The 19,634-nt window shown below is 39.9% G+C and overlaps 1 long non-coding RNA gene across 1 annotated transcript; it reads right to left on the bottom strand.

The window, feature by feature from the left end:
• Positions 1-8,376: 8,376 nt before the first annotated feature.
• LOC132342781 (uncharacterized) lies at positions 8,377-10,758 on the bottom strand. The gene is made up of 2 exons (XR_009491267.1): positions 10,457-10,758; positions 8,377-9,211 (listed from the first exon to the last, which is right to left on the bottom strand). It is a non-coding gene; the product is annotated as an uncharacterized lncRNA (long non-coding RNA).
• Between the last annotated feature and the right edge of the window lie 8,876 nt (positions 10,759-19,634).

Below are 19,634 nucleotides of genomic sequence, written 5' to 3'. Positions count from 1 at the left end.
TGGTGGGCTGCAGGCACGGGGTCACTAAGAGTCGGACATGACTGAGCGACTTCACGTTCACTTTTCACTTTGCTGCATTGGAGAAGGAAATGGCAACCCACTCCAGTATTCTTGCCTGGAGAATCCCAGGGACGGGGGAGCCTGTTGGGCTGCCGTCTGTGGGGTCGCACAGAGTCGGACACGACTGAAGCGACTTAGCAGCAGCAGCAGCAACCCCCAACACCGTAGGTGAAGTGTCATCATAACGTCTTAGGTTCTCGTGGTGGTTGTACCACCCCCGAGCTGCTCTTCCCTCAGTTGTAGAGCTGCTACTACCCAGTACTTATATTTAACCCACTAGAACTTTATTTTATTTTTTACAAAGCCATTTGCCCACATTTCTGAGTTGCTGAAAAGTGGCAGGTTAGTGCTGAGTTTCTGCAAATCTCCGTAGAAGAGCAGTCCATTGGGTATTGGAGGAACTGAGGGAGGAAACAAGTTAAAGGTCAACTAGGGATGGTTACAAGTCTCTTGGTCTTCCGAGGGGCATTGATGTATCTTGGTAGTCTGGGAGGAAGAGACAGAGTGTACCTGAGGCACAGTGGGAAAATTTTGTGGTTGGGTCGGCATCTGGTCCTGGGGTTTGAAGAGAACTTGAATGACTGAACTCTAGACAGGTCTTCCCTGGTAGCTCAGTGGTAAAGGATCCACCAGCCAAGCAGGAGACACAGGTTCTATCCTTGGGTGGGGAAGATGCCCTGGAGAAGGAATTGGCAACCCACTCCATTACTTGCCTAGAAAACCCCATGGACAGAGGAGCCTGGTCCATGGGATCAAAAGACAGTTGGATATGACTTAGCGACTGAGCATGCATGCACTAAATATAAATGGTCAAGTTGGGACTGCTTCTCCATAGGGACCCCGCTATAGCAGCTCCCTGTAATACTGACTCAGTTTGTGCTTTTGTTTCCAATAAGTACGTTACACCAAACAAGGCATAGTTATTGCTAGGGAAGTCATCTAGAATCTGAATAGGTCCTTGTCTTCCTGGTCAGGGATGCCCTGGAAAAATTTTGAACTTGGCTTGGGACTAGATGATCCATTTCAACTTGGAGTCTTACCCTTTGATGATACTATGTTATGTACAGAAACACTCGCTGAAGCTCTAGTTCTGCTTCAATTTTTTTTTTTTTTTTCCTTTGAGAAACTTACTGCTTCTCAAAAAGCCAAGTCACAATGGCTAACTCATACTGCCTTGTCACTCCACATTTGACACTCCAGCCAAGGTCATTTGGAATGGGCAACTGAGATTCTGGGGGAGGAGCTGGTGTGTATGTTTGCAGATCTAGTTCTGCACTGATAACTTGTTTGCTTTTCAGTGATAAAAGTGCAGGCATATACTGCAATACTGGATAAATTGTATAAACACTGATTCTTGGGCTCTCTGGGTGTTTTAGATCCAGGAGATTCCTACTTGGTTGTGCAGCAATTTGTTTTGCTTCTAAAAATCAGTGGCAGTGCTCCGTATTATCACTGATGTCAGTCAGCTTTAATGAAGGAACTGACTGCATATGCGTGGTCCGCGAATCCCCTCCTTTCTGAAGTCAGGGTATCAAACTCATTCGATAGCTGACAGCTGTGATTAGAGCAAAGAGAGACTCCGGCATGAAAGGCACTGGCAGGAGTATCCAACTGCTGAAAAAAGTAATAAGAAGTAGCCAAACTGACTTCCAACCAACAGTCAAGTTTGACTCACTGTGCACAGAAAATCAATGAGGAGAATATGAGCCATTTTCTCCGTATTGATTTTCACTTCTAATTATTCCTTGGAGGTAGCATGGTTTAATTTTTATGCTTTTTGAGGGACTATAATGAATATCCAGCACTGTGCTGTATAAAATATCTTGGCAGCATCTATCACGTTCTCTATACCCATGTTCAGTGTATGGGAACCTCTGTTTCTCTTTTTCTCTTCTGTTCATCCCCTCACCATTTCTTTTGACCCACAGTAAATGCTAACTATAGTTCAATAACTTTGAACTAAAGTGAAAGACTTAATGAATAATACTTTTTGCAAGTACTCTTGAAGTGACCACCAAAGTTGTGGTACATGCGAAGATAAAGTCTACTGTTCTTCACATATAATTTTGTGAAAGTGAGACGATTTTATGCTGGAATCTCTCTAATAATTTGTTTCTACTCTCTGTTTAATCTGAAGAAACCCAGGTAACTTCATGAGCTCGAGTTTTATCTTGGTATTTTCAGTACCATCCCATATAGAAACTGGCATTCCTACCAGTTGGCAAATACTAAATAATGAGCCAAGGAGTATACTTTGTGCCCATTTTCTCATAAAATAAGGCATTATTTGTCAGTTTAAACACAACTTCTCCTAGTACTCTAGTGATATTGCTCAAAAAAGTGTACACTAGATTCTTTGACTTCCCTGATGGCTCTGTGATAAAGAATCTCTCTGCCAGTGCAGGAAACTCGGGTTCACTCCCTGGATTGGGAAGATCCCCTGGAGAAGGAAATGGCAACACACTCCAGTATTCTTACCTAGGAAATCCCTTGGACAGAGGAGCCTGGCCCGCTACAGTCCATGGGGTTGTAAAAGAGTTGGACATGACTTACGACTAAACGGCAACAGCAACAACAGTTTGCTTGAAAATTGCTCTTAATACTGAAGCAGAATTAGGGGATGTCAGTGACATCAGTAAGTATTATAACTGACCCAGTACCATTTTAGAATGACAGATTTAGAGTTTCAGAAAATCAGCCATTTTCTACTTTATATTAGGACAAAGGCAACCTCTAGGGTAATTCTTTTCAGGACTCAAGTGTAACGTAAGCATTTACTTCCTGTAAGAGAATCTTTTCTGTTGTAATTAAATGGTTTCCTAGAGCACAGAATTTGGAGTTACATGCAGCTAGGAAGGCAATGGCACCCCACTCCAGTACTCTAGCCTGGAAAACCCCATGGATGGAAGAGCCTGGAAGGCTGCAGTCCATGGGGTCGCTGAGGGTTGGACACAACTGAGTGACTTCACTTCCACTTTTCACTTTCCCACATTGGAGAAGGAAATGGCAACCCACTCCAGTGTTCTTGCCTGGAGAATCCCAGGGACGGGGGAGCCTGGTAGGTTGCCGTCTATGGGGTCGCAAAGAGTCAGACATGACTTAAGGGACTTAGCAGCAGCAGCAGCAGCAGCAGCAGGGTGATGTTTCTAGGTGTGTTTCTGTGAGTAAAGTAAGTTATAAGAGCTTCTGTTTCCTCACTTATAAAATAGGAAAGACAGTATCTCACAGAGTTTATGTGAGGTGTCAAAGATATCATGTGGGTGAACTACTTGGCTTGTGTCAGGTGCCCGCTATGGGTCATTTAGCCACATTACTTTCTGTGTCATTTCTTTTCTTTAGTGTTCTTCCTTATTTCTTCCATTCCTTTACTCCCTTTTTTCCCTCTTTCTCAGCTTTCTCTTTCTCTAGCCTTTCCCTCCTTACTTCCCTCCCCTATTTCTGTCCTCTCTCCCTTCTTGACTACTTTCTCTTCAGCCTCCTTTTCCTTCATGCCCTCCCTATGAAAAAAAATTTATAACTTGTATCACTGACTTTCTCACTAAAGAAAATCTTTCCCTTGGTTCTCTTATTCCCCTTCTCCAGTTATTCACTTAAAATGTTCATCTAGTGTAATTTATTTACCTCTCATCTCATTTTTTCACAATTCCCATTTTTAAACTAATCGCTCCAGCAAGCAGTTTCCATCGTTGTGCACTGCACCCAGTAGATAGTCTCAGTATCTTAGGGATGAAGGAAAATTGTTACTATTTCCTGGTTTTTAATTGTGTTCAAAGAAAGGACTGAAGGGAGCAATAAGAGAACCATGTACTTTATATACCCCTTCTTTTTTCCTGATAATACAGTCAAAAGGTCTCTAGTCTATTCAGTTCAGAATTACTTTCATTGTTAGGTATAACACACAAGACAGTTTGGTGCACAAAAGTTGATTGGTGAGTTACTAACATAGGCCACGTGCCTAAAAGAAAATATAAAGTCAGTGAGTTACCACAAAGTGAATGCCTACGTAACCCCCAACCAGGTCAGGAGATAGAACACTGCCCACATTCCAGAAGCTTCCACATGGTCATTTCCAATCATTACCTTCACATTGTATGGCCTGAAAAGCCTAAAATATTTACTGTCTAGATCTTTGCTGAAAAACTTGGTGACCTCCATAATAGACATTTTTTCCCCCTCTTGAGTCTTCTAAATATGTTTGATGGTTGAAAACAAAACATTGTTAAAAGTATGTAAATGCAATGTGTAAAATAATCACAACACAGAGTAGGGAGGCTAAAGGGATGTATCCTGACATTCTACTTGATGTGTTCAAGTAGTACTTCTAAGTAAACTCTGAAGTGAGGTGTGTAATCCATAGAGGAACCAATAAAAATTTATACAAATACAGTGAAGTGAAGTTGCTAAGTCGTGTCTGACTCTGCGACCACATGGACTGTAGCCTACCAGGCTCCTCCGTCCATGGGATTCTCCAGGCAAGAATACTGGAGTGGGTTGCCATTTCCTTGTCCAGGGGATCTTCCCGACCCAGGGATCAAACCCGGGTCTCCTGCATTGGAGGCAGATGCTTTAACCTCTGAGCCACCAGGGAAGCCCCAAAACTCCATTCAGTTCAGTTCATTTCAGTTCAGTTGCTCAGTTGTGTCTGACTCTTTGCGACCCCATGAATTGCAGCACACCAGGCCTCCATCGGAGAAGGCAGTGGCACCCCACTCCAGCACTCTTGCCTGGAAAATCCCATGGACGGAGGAGCCTGGTAGGCTGCAGTCCATGAGGTCTCGAAGAGTCTGACACGACTGAGCGACTTCCCTTTCACTTTTCACTTTCCTGCATTGGGGAAGGAAATGGCAACCCACCCCAGTGTTCTTGCCTGGAGAATCCCAGGGACGGTGGAGCCTGGTGGGCTGCTGTCTATGGGGTCACACAGAGTCGGACACGACTGAAGCAACTTAGCAGCAGCAGCAGCAGCAGCAGCAGGCCTCCATAGCATAATAGATAAACTGGAGTACTAAAAATTGTTCAAATAACCTAAAAGAGAAAGACAGACAGTGGGATGGAAAACAAATGGAACAATCAGAAAAGAAAGATATAATTGTAGAATTCTGATTTATCAACAGTTACATTAAATGGATACAGACTAAGCACACGGAGAGATTGTCAGAATTCTTCAAAAAATGACCAGTAATTTCTGTTTTTGAAAGATGGAGTAGATGTATGTTTCCTTATTCTTCCCATGGAATATAACTAAAAGTCATGCAAATTATATGTACAAACCCAAGAAGACTTTGACAGATGGAGTAAATCAGGCAGATTGCCCAGGGACCTTGGGACCCAAGGAATGACATGAGTGTAAGTTACCTGGGTTTCTTTTTTGCCTCCTATATCCCAGACTAGGAACTGAAGAAGCTGGTAATGCAGAAATGCCGATAGGCACAGAAATGAAAAACAAAAAATCCAAAACCCTATTCTTGAGTCCAAGGATCAGGAAGGGCCAGCCAGCAAGATGGAAACCCTTTGAAAATAACCACTGTACTCTAGCCAACTACTAGCAACCAGCCACCCTCATGTGGACAGGCAAACCCTATGGAGAGACACCTCCAGCTGTGTTTATTAGCTCTCTAGTCACTTCCACTAAGGAGCCAGAAATACCATGTAAACATTAATCCAAATAAGCAAGAATGTTAATATCTCATAAATAGACTTCACAGCAAAGAAAATTACCACATATAAAAGGAAAATTATTTAAGGATAAAATGATCAATCCACAGAGAAGATACAGCAAATCTAAAAAGGTATGCATCAAACAACAGAGCTGCAAACTATAGAAAGTGACAGAATTAAAAGAAATAGACACATCTTCAATAACAATTGAAGACTTCAAGACCCCTTTCTCAATGATTGATAGAAGAATAACAAAAACTACCAGCGATAAAGAACTTGGCATTATCAACCAACAGAATCTACTTGACATTTACAGAATACTCTAGCCAACACCAGTGGAATATATGTTCTTTTCATGTACCCACAGAGCATATACCATCCTGGGCAATAAGACAAACCTCAACAAATTTAAATGAACTAAAATCAAACAGAGTATGTTTCCAGGGGCAGTGGAGTCAAGTTAGAAATCAATAACAGATAATATTAACATCTCCAAACACTTGGACAATAAACAACACATTTCTGAATAATGCATGAATCATAGAGATCTTAAGAGAATAGAAATACAGTGAACTGAATGGAAATGAAAATACAACATATCAAAATTGTGGGATATAACTAAAGCAATGATGAGAGGGAAATTTATAGCCATTAAATTATTACATTAGAAAAGGTAAAACATTTTAAAGTGAGCTCTCATATCGAGAACTTACAAAAAAACCAAAGGAAGCAGAAGAATGTAAATCATAAACATAAGAGCAGAAATCAAACACTTAAAACCAGAAGACAATAGAGAAGATCAGAGTTGGTACTTGGAAAATATCAATAAAATTTGCAAACTTCTAGAAAGATGGACAAAGACAAAAATGGGAGAAAACACACATAAGCAGTATCAGAATGAAACATGGACTGTCACTACATACTTTGCAGAGATTTAAAAAGTTAGGGAATAGTATGCACAACTTTGCATGCATACAGTTTACAGTTTAGATGAAATGGACCAAATCCTTAAAATCACCTGCCACAAAAACCCAGTTTGAAATACATAATTTAAATAGCTGTGTACATATTCAAGACATTGAATTTATAATTTGAAAATTCCCCGAAAGAAATTTCCACTGGAGATTCACCAAAGAAATCTGCAAAAATGTTTAAAGACTAATTAATATCATTTATACACAATCATTCCAAAAGTAGAAGGGGGAAGACATACCAATTCATCTTATGAAGTTAGCATTATCTTGTTATAAAAAACAAAGACAGTATTAAAAAAGGAAGAGAAGGAAACTATAGACCAGTATCTTTCATGAGTGTACATGTAAAACCCTTAACAAGATATTAGCTAATAGAAATAGCAATTATAAAGAATTATAAGCCATTACCAACTGGAGTTTATCCCAGGGAATGCAAGGTTGGTTCATCATTCAATAGTCAGTCAGTAGTCAATAGTTAACAGACTAAGGAAGAAAAAATAATCACATGATTAATAATTGATGCAAAAAGAGGAATTTGACAGAATTCAATACCAATTCATGATTAAAAAAAAAAAACAGCACACTTGGAATAAAAGGGAATTTCTATAACTTCTTAAAGTGTTAGTCATATCCGACTCTTTGCAACCCCATGGACTGTAGCTTTATAAAGAGTGTGTAAAAAGCTACAGTTAATGTACTTCATGCTGAAAGACAAATGCTTTTCTCCAAAAATTGGGAAAAAGAGAGGATGTCCTCTGTTGCTACTCCTTAACACAGTGATGGACCAGTTAGCCAGTGCAGTAAAGCAAGAAAAGGACCGAAAAGGCAAATGATTTTCAAAAGATTGAAAATCAAGAAATAAAACTGTCTCTATTTGGAGATTATTGAATATGTAGAAAATGCCATGGAATCTGTGAAAACAACTTGTAGAAATGAAATCTTCAGGTGTAAATATAACAAAACTTGCATAGGATTTGTATGCCTCATACTATGAACTGCTGATTGAAGAAAAGGAAGATCAAAGTAAATGAAGGGATGCCAGTTCTCTCCAAACTGATGTACAGGATCAATTCCTGCCAAAATCCCAGCAAAATTTTTTGAAGATTCAGAGAAGATTATTCTAATATTTGTATTGAAAAACAAAATATAACAGCAGAGACAATTCTGAAAAGGAAGAATAAAGTTGGAGAAACCACTGTACTAAATTTCAAGATATATAGCTACAATAATCAAGACTAGGTTATGTTGGTGGAGAGCTAAATATATAGATCAATGCAACAGAAGAGAGAACCTCAAAATAATCCCACACAAATATTCCCAGCTGATTTTTGTCAAAGGTGAAGAAGCATTCAGTGAAGGAAACATGGCTTTTTCAATAAATGGTGCTGGAGAAAATTGAACATCCATAAACAAAAGAAACAAACTAAATTAAAGCAAAACAAACAAAATGCTAGGCATTTGTTGTGTCTCTTGAAACTGTGGCTTGATATCTTTTGTTCATTTCAGGAAACTCTTATTCTGTTTTTCCGGTTTTCAGTAATTACGATAAAAACATTTTTTATGAATGAATAAAAAGTATAGCTTTGTCTAAGGTGACTGAGTGAAAAATGTTTACTCATCATACTCTGCATGTATATTTCCATCCATACAATTACAAATATGGAAACAAAATGACACAACTATATATGGTGTTTCCCCTTTATTGTACCCTATGTGATCTCTACCGGGTTCTTACTCTCAGAATCTACTGATTATCATTTAGGATATGCTTGGCTAATTTTTCTATAAGTTTTCTTTCTTAATTAAACCCATGTGAGGATGTAAGCAGTGAAATATTCTCTCCAGACCCTTAAAAACTAAATATAATTGGTATTGGGGAAGTCTGTGGTCCTTCTGTTAACAATTTCTTCTCTCTCATTTTTTGTTAGCTGGGCATAGTTTTCCAAGCACTTTGATATACCCAGCCTCAGTTGCCCTCACAGCGACTCCTTGAGCCTGTCAAGCTTGTAGATACAGTCTCTGAGGCAAAAAAGCCAATTGACAGAATAAGAGTCCAAAGTGATAAATCCCATTTCATATCACTCTGAAATTTCCCAGGATTTCTCTGAGTGCCTGTTTTACACTCTTCAGTTTACCTAGTTCCAAAATATCATAGTCCTTCCATGGATACAGTAAGTGCTCCAATCAGAAACAAAGATATCTTCCTTTTATGCTGTTAGGCCAACTGCATACAAGAGAGAAGACTTTGTTATCTACTTGTAAAGAGGGAGGGTTCTCATCTTCCTCCCAGTTGACTGCTGCTTCCTAAGAGAACACCAGACATCGGAGAAAGAGCCGTCCTGCAAATATAATATTTTGATTGACCACTTCTCTTGCAGTGACTCAGTAGCTGAGATGGGTAGTCTGCAGATCCTAGAATCGTCTGGAGATTGTGACCAGGCTCCCAAGTGGAATTACTGTAAGCCTTGACTAGCAAGAAGCAGCTTACATTATGGAGTCTTGGGCTTTTCTTCTGACCACTGTAGGGATTAAGAGGACAAGGTAAGTGAGGAAGCACAACTGAGGCACATGTTTGGAAGGCAAAGTGATGGAGATAATATATGAAGCCTCAGAGTCCTTCTTGAGGTGAATCATACTTACATAGGGGAATTGTTCCTTCAAAAATATTGATGGAGTGTTTGCACAAGAACCATGGGAATACATGGGAATGCACTGAATAAAATAGGAATAGCCCCGCTTTCATAGCACTTGGGGCTTCCCTGATAGCTCAGTTGGTAAAGAATCCACCTGCAATGCAGGAGACCTGGGTTCTATCCCTGGGTTGGGAAGATCCCCTGGAGAAGGGAAATGCTACCCACTCCAGTATTCTGGCCTGGAGTGTATAGTGCATGGGGTCGCAAAGAGTCAGACACGACTGAGCAACTTTCACATAGCACAGTCATAAAGAATCAGACACTCGTTAGGTGAACAGATGTGAAGGTTGAATAGAAGGGAAAGAGTGGGCAAGAAAATGGAAGATGTTTCAGAGAACTAAGATTATTGCAGTTTGGTGTGACTTTAGCTGTGGCTTTTCCTTATAGAATGGGAAATGAGTTCTCTAGCTAAAACCTAGTCTTACTTCGAAAAACTAGGTCGAAGTGCTTAACTTGAAATTTAGAGAATCACCATGACTGTTCCCGCACTGGCTCCCTGCTGTTTACTAGTGTGTTTATGTAGAACACTGACTTCCTATACACAGGCAAGAAGGTGTGGCTAACTCAGATTTCTACATTTTGTCTTGCATGGCAAGTTGTGAGTCTGTCCGTCCTGAGGCAGACAGCACCCTCAAGTGGCAGTGAAGATGAGCACTCGACCTGCCTCACTGAAGGTGCATTTCTGCCATTCCCCTCTGAGGTTGCAGTCAGCTGGGAGAAGAGTCGGCTGCAATTCTGAAACCACATAACACAAGGAGAGTGCTAGTTCTTACCAAGAACTCACTTATTATCTAAACATTAATCCTTTTAATTTGCCTCCAAAGCAGTTACCTGGTTGAGAAAAATTACAAAAAAAAAAAAAAAAAAGAATGAGGACTATATATACAAAATGGGAAATGTTCTGTCTTTTCCCTTTCAACCCCACCCCCAGAACACTGGGCAGCAGAAGGGAGTTAGTAAGTGGATCTGCTGGAGTAAACAATAGAAAGTTAACTTCTTGACTCTTCTAAATAAATGTTGGAATAAGACTTTGACCTGTTACCAAATAGCCAGTCTGCTTTAAGTGCTCACCTGTCTGGGATTTAGGACAGAATAAGGAGGGTTTGTGCCCCAGGGAGGGGGACTGCTGTGGTTCACATCATAATGTCCCAGGACACACCAATTCCCCTTCTTCCAGGGGGAAAATTGGGATCCTCTGCACAAATGTGTTGTGATTTTCAGTATATTCAATTTTATTTAGCTATTCTATAGAAATCTAAAGATTTAAGAAGGTGCCAAATAGATGGATAGAACTGCTCTAAATGACAGAAGACCCAGAATGCAGTACCTACTTTTCTTTCTGCCTAAATAGGAAGAATGGCTGAGTCCGGGGAAATGACCCTGTGATGTTTTTAAGAATCCTCTAGGTGGCGCTGTTGCAATACATATCGGCTAGAAAAATTTTAAGCACTTAACTATCAAACCAAAACTTACTGAACGTCTTATATTCATGGTAATTGTTAATATGATCCTACTGATAATTTATACCATCACATTTACATCTTATTCTCCTAAGAGTGAGCCTATACACATAAATTCCACAACAAAGTAATTTCAAGAGTTGAAACTTCTCTGGTTATTATTGCATAAAATAATGGACTTCCTGTGTGGCTGAATTCTTCCACACATGTTAAAACTGGCTGCAGGATTAGCTCTTTCAACCTCAACTTGTGTTGGATGGTGTAGGACAGTGCCTTGTACAAAGTGGGTGCTAAATTAATATTTATCAAAGAAATTGATTCTATTTTGTTTTTCCTCTTTCACTACTGATTGGAAATGACATGACTGCCTGGATTAAGGTTTTGCCAGTGCTGGTCAGACATTGCATCTTATCTTTGCTAATGCTAATAAAAAGACTGGGGGGCCATTTTTTTTTTATTTTTGAAAATAGCCTGAGGTATGTGTGTGTGTGTGTGTATATATACATAAAAATGTGTATATATAAATATATATATAAATCACTTCTTCATTTAAAAGCAAATTAGTTTTTAGGTTGGTTTCATTGAAATGCAGGAATGGCATGAAAAATCATGTTTGATAATTGCTCAAATATTAATCAAGATTTTATTAAAATCAATATTTGATATGCTGCTCAATTTAATTAAACTAAACCATAGAGAAATGGCTAATAAATGAGCTTGAAAATCAATCACAGGATAAGCTATGTTTCTTTTAATTAGTTTAACCTATGAAATGTTGGGTTAAGCAATTGCTGACCACAAAAAGAACAACAACAAAAATCACCACTTTTATTTCTACAGTATGAACAGCTAATATGAATGCACACATACACTGTGCCAGGCACTGTGCTAAACCTTGTATATTTAGTTTCTCCATTTATTTATTTAAAATTTTATTTTATTTTTAAACTTTACAATATTGTATTAGTTTTGCCAAATATCGAAATGAATCCGCCACAGGTATACCCGAGTTCCCCATCCTGAACCCTCCTCCCTCCTCCCTTCCCTACCCTACCTTCCCTCTGGGTCGTCCCAGTGCACCAGCCCCAAGCATCCAGTACTGTGCATCGAACCTGGACTGGCGACTCGTTTCATACATGATATTATACATGTTTCAATGCTATTCTCCCAAATCTCCCCACCCTCTGCCTCTCCCACAGAGTCCATAAGACTGATCTATAAAGATGGTAACAATAACCCTGTGTACGAGACAGCAAAAGAGACACCGATGTATAGATCAGTCTCCATTTATTTTGAAACAAAATCTTACAAGGTCTGTCTCCTCAGTTGAGCCAGCTGAGGAGTATCCCAGGTCATTCAGCCAGTAAATGGCAGAGGTAGGTTTTAGCACAATGATCCAGCTCTTCCCACTCCGTTAAATTGCTCACAATGAGGAAGAAAGAGAATGACTGTGGCTAATTTTAGAAAAGTTCATTGGTGATCATTTTCTTCTTAAGAGAAATGTTGCATTTAAGATGACTGATGGATGAGAGGGGGAAACCCAAATCAAAAGGCCTGAGTGTTGACTTAGCAACTCTGAGTCTCATAAACTGGGGAAAAAAAAAAGAGGTTCTTATTTTTTTGGATAGATACAGAATATGATTATTTACTATATAATTTATGTTTATTGAGAGTGGCAGAGATTTATGGCTTTAGTAAAAAAATGTTCTAATTGGGATTAGCTAATGAAAAAGTGGTTGCACTGGAGAAGGAGAAAGTTGGAAAATGTGATTTCAGTGGAGGTGTTTCTTCTCTCCTGGGAGGCCAACAGAAGGGCTAGTGTGACACACTAGGGCAAGAATCACACTTTTAATTAGGCCTTTAGCGTGCGGCCTGCATTCTTGGTTCTAAGTGTTAGCCATCCAAAGAATCGGCTCTAGGAAACTAAAGATATTCTTGTTAAATACCACTGACAAAGAAAACTGAACTGCAGCTTCAGTTCAGTTCTGTAATAAGAACCTCCCTCATTTTTCTTTAGTGCTCGTTCAGTGGGATGAAAATGAAAAACCAACAACAGTCACAACTACATAACTGTGCAACTTCTCAGCTCTGGGTAATTCTCAACTTCTCAGGCTGAGGATAATTTTTCTTTCAACTCACGGCTTCCCAAACAACAGTCATTCATGTATCACATGCACAGTTTTTGACATCTCCCTGTACCTCTCGTGTTACTTAATATTTTCACTGAAAATGGTTCATTTTTAAAAACTGAAATCAACTACATCTATTTTAGAAGGAAACTTTATGTCACGACCACAAATGGAAGCTAAAGTTACTGGCACTAAGAAGGATATGAGTGAAAAGAAATATAGTTAGGTCAAAACACTGTTATCAAATTTTAACTCCAGGAGAGTACCCAGAGGCCATAAAGACATACTTGTATCAAACTGAGACTTTCTCTTTTATTGTATCCAAGGAATAAAAAAGATTTGAAAAGGGAATGATTTTTTTTCATTACGTGAATCAATTTTGTCCAGCAAAGTGTCTATATACCACTTAAAATCATGTTCCCCACCAGAGGTGCATCCTCCAATCTTTATGATCAACATCCCGTGAAGCTTTGTCTGCTGGTCACACAAGCCTTTACTGCTTCCCCCCACCCCCTGCCCTGCCCTTTCTTTACTTCTTGGCTTCCTCCCAATAGTATTTGAACCTTGCTCTCCACCCATCCAATGCCACTGACCTTATTTCTTAACATTTAGAGAATGCTGTTAAGCAGACAGACGGGATGGGAAGCAGATTACAAAGTGAATGGTTTCTATTATTGGTTAACACTTCTGTTCTCCATATATGATGTTTGAGATAATTTTTCTTTAACCAGATGTGGCAAGCTTCTAAAAATAGTAAAGTAAACATTATGAACATTATGTCTGTTACCACTCCTGACTTCATATACCCAGTTCTTGCCTCCAGAGGCAATCGCTGTTATCACTTTTTCTGTATTCTTTCAGAGGAATTCTGTGTATGTGCAAGTTTACTTGAACCCATATTCCTCTACTTAAAATGTCACACAAATGGAAGCACACTCTACATGTAAATGGATAGAATGCTACATTTTGTTTATTTTAATCCAACAAAGTGTTTTGGATGTAGTTTCATATTAGTATCTATAACCCTAGCACATTCTTTTGAATACTGCGTAGGTAGACTCTTTGCATATGGACAGGGAGGCCTGGCATGCTGCGATTCATGGGGTCGCAAAGAGTCGAACATGACTGAGTGAACTGAACTGAACTGAATCCCCTTACTATGGGCACTTGGGTCATTACTTTTCCTTCTGTAAACAATGCTATGTGCAGTATCCTTGCATAATTCTCTTTGGGCCCATGATGACCATTAAGAAATAAATCTGAAGCTGCACAGTCCTCATTCAAGTGGATGGAGTTCTAATTATAATAATTAGAGTGGGCAAACATAGGCATAATTCTTTCAGGAAGATTGGCTTTCTCTTCTTGTTCCTTATGCATAATATAAATCTGTCTTTGCCGTGGTGCCCTGCACAGTGTGAAGCATCTTGATGTGCATGTGTAGTTGTGGGTTCTAAGTTATGTTTGTTTCATTTGTCTAATACTGTTTAGTTTTTCCTTGTCATGATCACGTTTGAAATTAGCCCTATAGTTTTGTGCGCAGTGCTTGTCTCTTTCGGTGGATGACAAACTCCATGAAGCCAGGGAGGGACCTGGGATTGGTGAAAAGTCCTAAACTTCTTTGACCTTAGGGAAAATTATTGCCATATAATTTTACTAACAAATAGACACACATTCCTAGTGCAGCCTGAAAGGGAAATATGAAGGGAAAAAAACAGAATGGGAAAACAATCCATGAGAGTTAGGGTTGCTATTTCTGACCAAACTGGAATTGGGAAATACCAAGAGTCTCATAGGAGATCTTATCTCTCTGGAAGACCATCCTGTCCTCTTGGCTGAAGAACTGGCATGTGTTTCTGTGTATATAATACTTTCAGACCCAGACAGAGGGCCAGTCTACCTTCTGACTTAGCCTGCCATTTATTATCATTCACAAGGTGGTGTTAGATGCTCAGCTTTTAAAAGAACTGGCTTTTCAGCAGTATTTTTACCCTTGAGAGTGTATAGAGAGAGCTCTGTGTTGTATATTAATCAGAGATTTCACGACTCTCTTTGAATGGTATTCGAAGTGTGTCTGGGAGTGTGGTGAATGAAATATGCCCAAAGTGTGCTCTATTATTTATTACTCAGGAGTCTTTCCATCTGAGACATAGGCTGAAATTAAAGAAACCAAATACCTACCTTTAATAACTCAACATTCTTCACAGCTTCTGCTCCGTATATACCCCTCACCCCCAAAAGGGGTGATACCTCCTCTTGATACCTCCTAAGAGTCAGTTTGTATCTAAAGTTGTACTAAAATTTGTATTTTTAAATTCCCCAGTCTTTCTGTAGATGTGTAGACCTCAGAGCACACAGTGCTATGCAAACATTTAACACACATGCCTGAGAGCTTTTCCTTCTAGAACCACTTCCCTTCCTTTCCCAGATGGCAAATCTTACTCATCCTGCAAAACCTGGTTCAAATGTCACTTCCTCCTCTGTCCTCCCTGATGGTCCCAGGCAGTGAGTCACCCCTTTCTCTGCTCTCCCAGCATCTTTTTTATATACCTTAATCACATGTCTTCTCAGTTGGGCCAATATTGTCCCCAAGGGAGCAAAAATTCATTCTTGGGGGACAAAATATATTCTTTTAATGTCTAAAACACAGATATACATATAATACATAAAATATACTGTATATAAAATTTCGTGGTGGGAGGAAATTAGGAAAACAGTATCCAAAAATGCTTGATTTGGGACTTCCCTGGTGGCTTAGTGGTTAGGACTCTGAGTTTCCACTGCATGCATGCATGTGCATGCGTGTGTGTGTGTGTGTGTGTGTGTGTGTGTGTGTAGGGGGGCAGGGGGAGATGTGCAGGGGTCAAGCCCTGTTTGGGAACTAAGATACTGTGAGACACAGCCAAAAAAAAAAAAAAAAGCTTGAGTTTAGGTTGGAGAGATCATGGAAGAAGGTTGAGAAACTGCTTTATTGTAACACTTGCTTCTTTTGTGACAGTCATTTCTTTGTATTATACTGTGTATCTCTTACTACTACTACTAAGTCATTTCAGTCGTGTCCGACTCTGTGCCACCCCATAGATGGCAGCCCACCAAGCTCCCCTGTCCCTGGGATTCTCCAGGCAAGAAGACTGGAGTGGGTTGCCTTTCCTTCTCCAATGCGTGAAAGTGAAAAGTGAAAGGGAAGTTGCTCAGTCATGTCCGACCCTCAGCGACCCCATGGACTGCAGCCTTCCAGGCTCCTCCATCCATGGGATTTTCCAGGCAAGAGTACTGGAGTGGGGTGCCACCCTGGCTCTGAAACCCAGCCTCTAGCATAGTACTCATATTTACTTGTATTCACCATTTATTCACCATTTCTTCATCTGAAGAAATAGATGATGATTGAGATGTTTGCTTCTAAGTGTAACTGCTCCACATCAGAAACTCCTGTAAAGATCATTCTTAATACCAATTTCCAGGAATTACCTCCAGGTATGGAGTAGGACCTGGGAATATGCATTTTAAGATGCTTCTTGAGTGAATTTGTGAACTATCACTCCAGCCCTAGAATCACTTTCCTTTTCTTTACAAAGGTCTCCATTTATAAAAACAAAACCAGAATAGATGTGGGTGAGAATTTTAGATTGCAGGATCCTGTGAATGTGGCGGACAGTGTGGTCTGGCTCAACACCAGGGGAGCCCCGGGCAGGGTTTCTTTTGCTAGCCTCTGAAAACAATGGACAGATATGAAAAGTTAGGTGGTTTGGGTACTGAGTGAAGGTTTAGGGTGATGGTTGATGGAAGTGTTGGTGATTTTTAGTGGCATGACCTGAACTCCTTAGTTCTGTCCTGGGAAAAATTGTTTCCTGGGAAAAATTGAATGGCACAGTGGGAGACACACTTACCAGATCTATTGATGACACAACTCAAGAGGAATAACAATTGCATAGAACAACAATTCTTTAACAACCGCCCAGTAGGTTAGAACCGAGATTCTCAGTCCTCTCAGGCCCAGTGCTCTCTCTATAGAAAATATTTTGTTATCCCACTTTTGTTATTGTGAGAGAAATGTCAGAGATGACATAATCTACCTATTCATTATGTATGTAATTCCCAAATATCACTGTAATGTCATGAATGTAATGACGAGAAATAAAAGGGAAGCAGTTTTATTTATTTTTTTTGGGGGGGAAGCAATTTTAGAATAAAATGATGCTAGGAGACATGTGTAGTACATTTGGTTCTGCCATCATACTTGTTTTGGAAACATGAATTTGTTTCAGTGTGACTGTAACATAAGGGCACGATTTGAGCATTTGTGTTTGCTTATGCACGGTTTTATCCACACAAAGGGAACGCAGAAAACCACACCCAAATGAATTCAGCCCGTAGAATGCACAAAATAAGTGTGTGCACCACCCAGACATCGACCAGCCACCTCAGTTCACCTCGAGTTGGAAGCCGTGCGTGCCTGTTTAGTCGCTTTAGTTGTGTCTGACTTTGCGACACTATGGACTGTAGCCTGCCAGGCTCCTCTGTCCATGGGATTCTCCAGGCAAGAATACTGGAGTGGGTTGCCGGGCTATCCTCCAGGGGCTCTTCCCCACCCAAGGATTGAACCTGGGTCTCCTGCGTCTTCTGCATCGCCAGGCCACTCGGTAAGCCCCGAGTTGGAAGCCACATTGACCCAAATCTGGTGTTACAGCTTGTCTCGCCATCCAGTCAGCCCACCCTCCTCCTCAGTAACACAAGCTGCAGCCCTTCCACTGCTCAGACTTGTACAAGCAAACCTCAGATCTCTTCCAAGATGACATGCCTCTAGTTACTTATATATTCCTTGGCCATTAACACGTGTAAAACTGCACCGCCATTTTTATTAGGTTCTTTTTTTTAATGTGTTGCTATTGAAATTTCTGAGCATTGGGGCCCTCATTCCACTTTCCCTGAGGCCCTGTGATTTATCAGGTGGTTTGCTGTAGAGAGGTGACTTTTTAGGAATGCATACATCGTGTTTTGTCAGAACCAACCAGATTCTTGCCTCTGATACAATGAATTAGTTTGGATTTAATAGATGTGAGACAATCTTCAATTGAATAGTATTGACACTTTTTCTATTTAACATTTTGAAATCAGGATGAAATAAATATATTAGGACACATGCATAGAATTGTCTTACTATAGCAGCTCAAATGCTGGTGACCCAGATACCAGTGGTTCCATTGTTACATGATGTGATTTTTCTAAAACGATGAGTAAATTCCAAAGTTCTGACCAAACAAAGCATATCTCTCCCTTGATTTCACAGTAGCTGCATTCCTAGAAAAGTAGCTTACATTAAACTCATGCAAAACCACCACCAACAACAAAAAACCCTAAGTAACCATATTTATAACTGAAAGGGAATTTTATTCTGTCCAGGTATGTATAAGCATATTTTTTCATCTATAGGAATGACATGGGGGAAGTGACTTCTCTTCACCTCTGTGAGATGTGCAAGGCCCTGCCCACTAAATAACTGTAGTGCCCCTCCTCATCATGTGACAACCCAAATTGCCTCCCCCCAGATTTCCAACATGCCCTTTGGGCTATTTCAGTGGACTTAGGATAATTAGAATCAATGTAAGTTCTTCAGTTAGGCTGAGAAAAATTACTGTATGGAAAACAGAATGGAGAGAAATGACTTTCCCAAAGAAGGGATAAGAAAAGTGCAGAAATGTTTGTTGACAGTAAGTGAAATATGAATAAATAGGTCCATGTCACCTAATGGCCTTAAGGCTGCTTGAGAGAGCACAATTACTAGACCAATGCTGTTTGGTAGAAATATAACATGAGTACATATATAGTCTCAAGTTTTGCTCCACAGCAAGAAAAGCCACTGCAATGAGAAGCCTGTGCTCCATAACGAAGAGTAGCCTCTGCTCGCTGCGACTAGAGAAAACCCTCATGCATCTGTGAAGACCTGATGCAGGCAAAAATAAATAAAATTTTGAAAAATTTCTAGTAGCCACATTAAAAAAAAAGGTAAAAAGAAACAGATGAAATTAACTTTATGAATATATTTTATTTAATCCAGCATATCCCAAAATATTTTTTCAAGGTGTGATCAGTATGGAAACTATACTGAGGTATTTTTTATACCTCTAATACTAAGTCTTATTTTAAATTCTGTGAGTATTTTACACTTAGAGCACGTCTCACATTCCAAGTGTTTGAAGATTCTGTACTACTACCAGCTAAGTCTTACTTGGTTATCACAGAGCTTAAATGTTACAACTTGAATTCTGTATTTTCTAAGATGCTGTTGAGGGCAAGTTGAAAATCCCCAATGCAAACCGCCTTAAACAATGAGAACATTTATTCTCTTACTTAAGTCAGGAGTTCGAGTGTGCCCTGGGATTGGTCAGTTCGGCAGTTTGTGATGTCATCCAGGCCATGGGTTCTTTCCATCTTCCTGTCCTGACTTCCTCTGGCAGGCACTCCTCTCAAGGTTGTAAGATGACATCCAGGAGCAAGTTGATGGCTCACACTTCCTTGTTTGTGTCCAAAAGGAGGGATGAAGACACTTCTCCCCCAGACTTGGAGTATTCATTCTTTCTTTCAGTCTTATTGGGCCGAATGCCACGTCCCAATTGGCTTACACAAATCATCTGGGTCAGACTATTGGACATTCTTGTATCAAAT

This window comes from Bos taurus, chromosome 18, assembly GCF_002263795.3.
Source record: "Bos taurus isolate L1 Dominette 01449 registration number 42190680 breed Hereford chromosome 18, ARS-UCD2.0, whole genome shotgun sequence".
NCBI lineage: Eukaryota > Metazoa > Chordata > Mammalia > Artiodactyla > Bovidae > Bos > Bos taurus.
The sequence above is the reverse complement of the archived record's forward strand: the minus strand, read 5'-3'. Positions and strand labels throughout refer to the sequence as shown.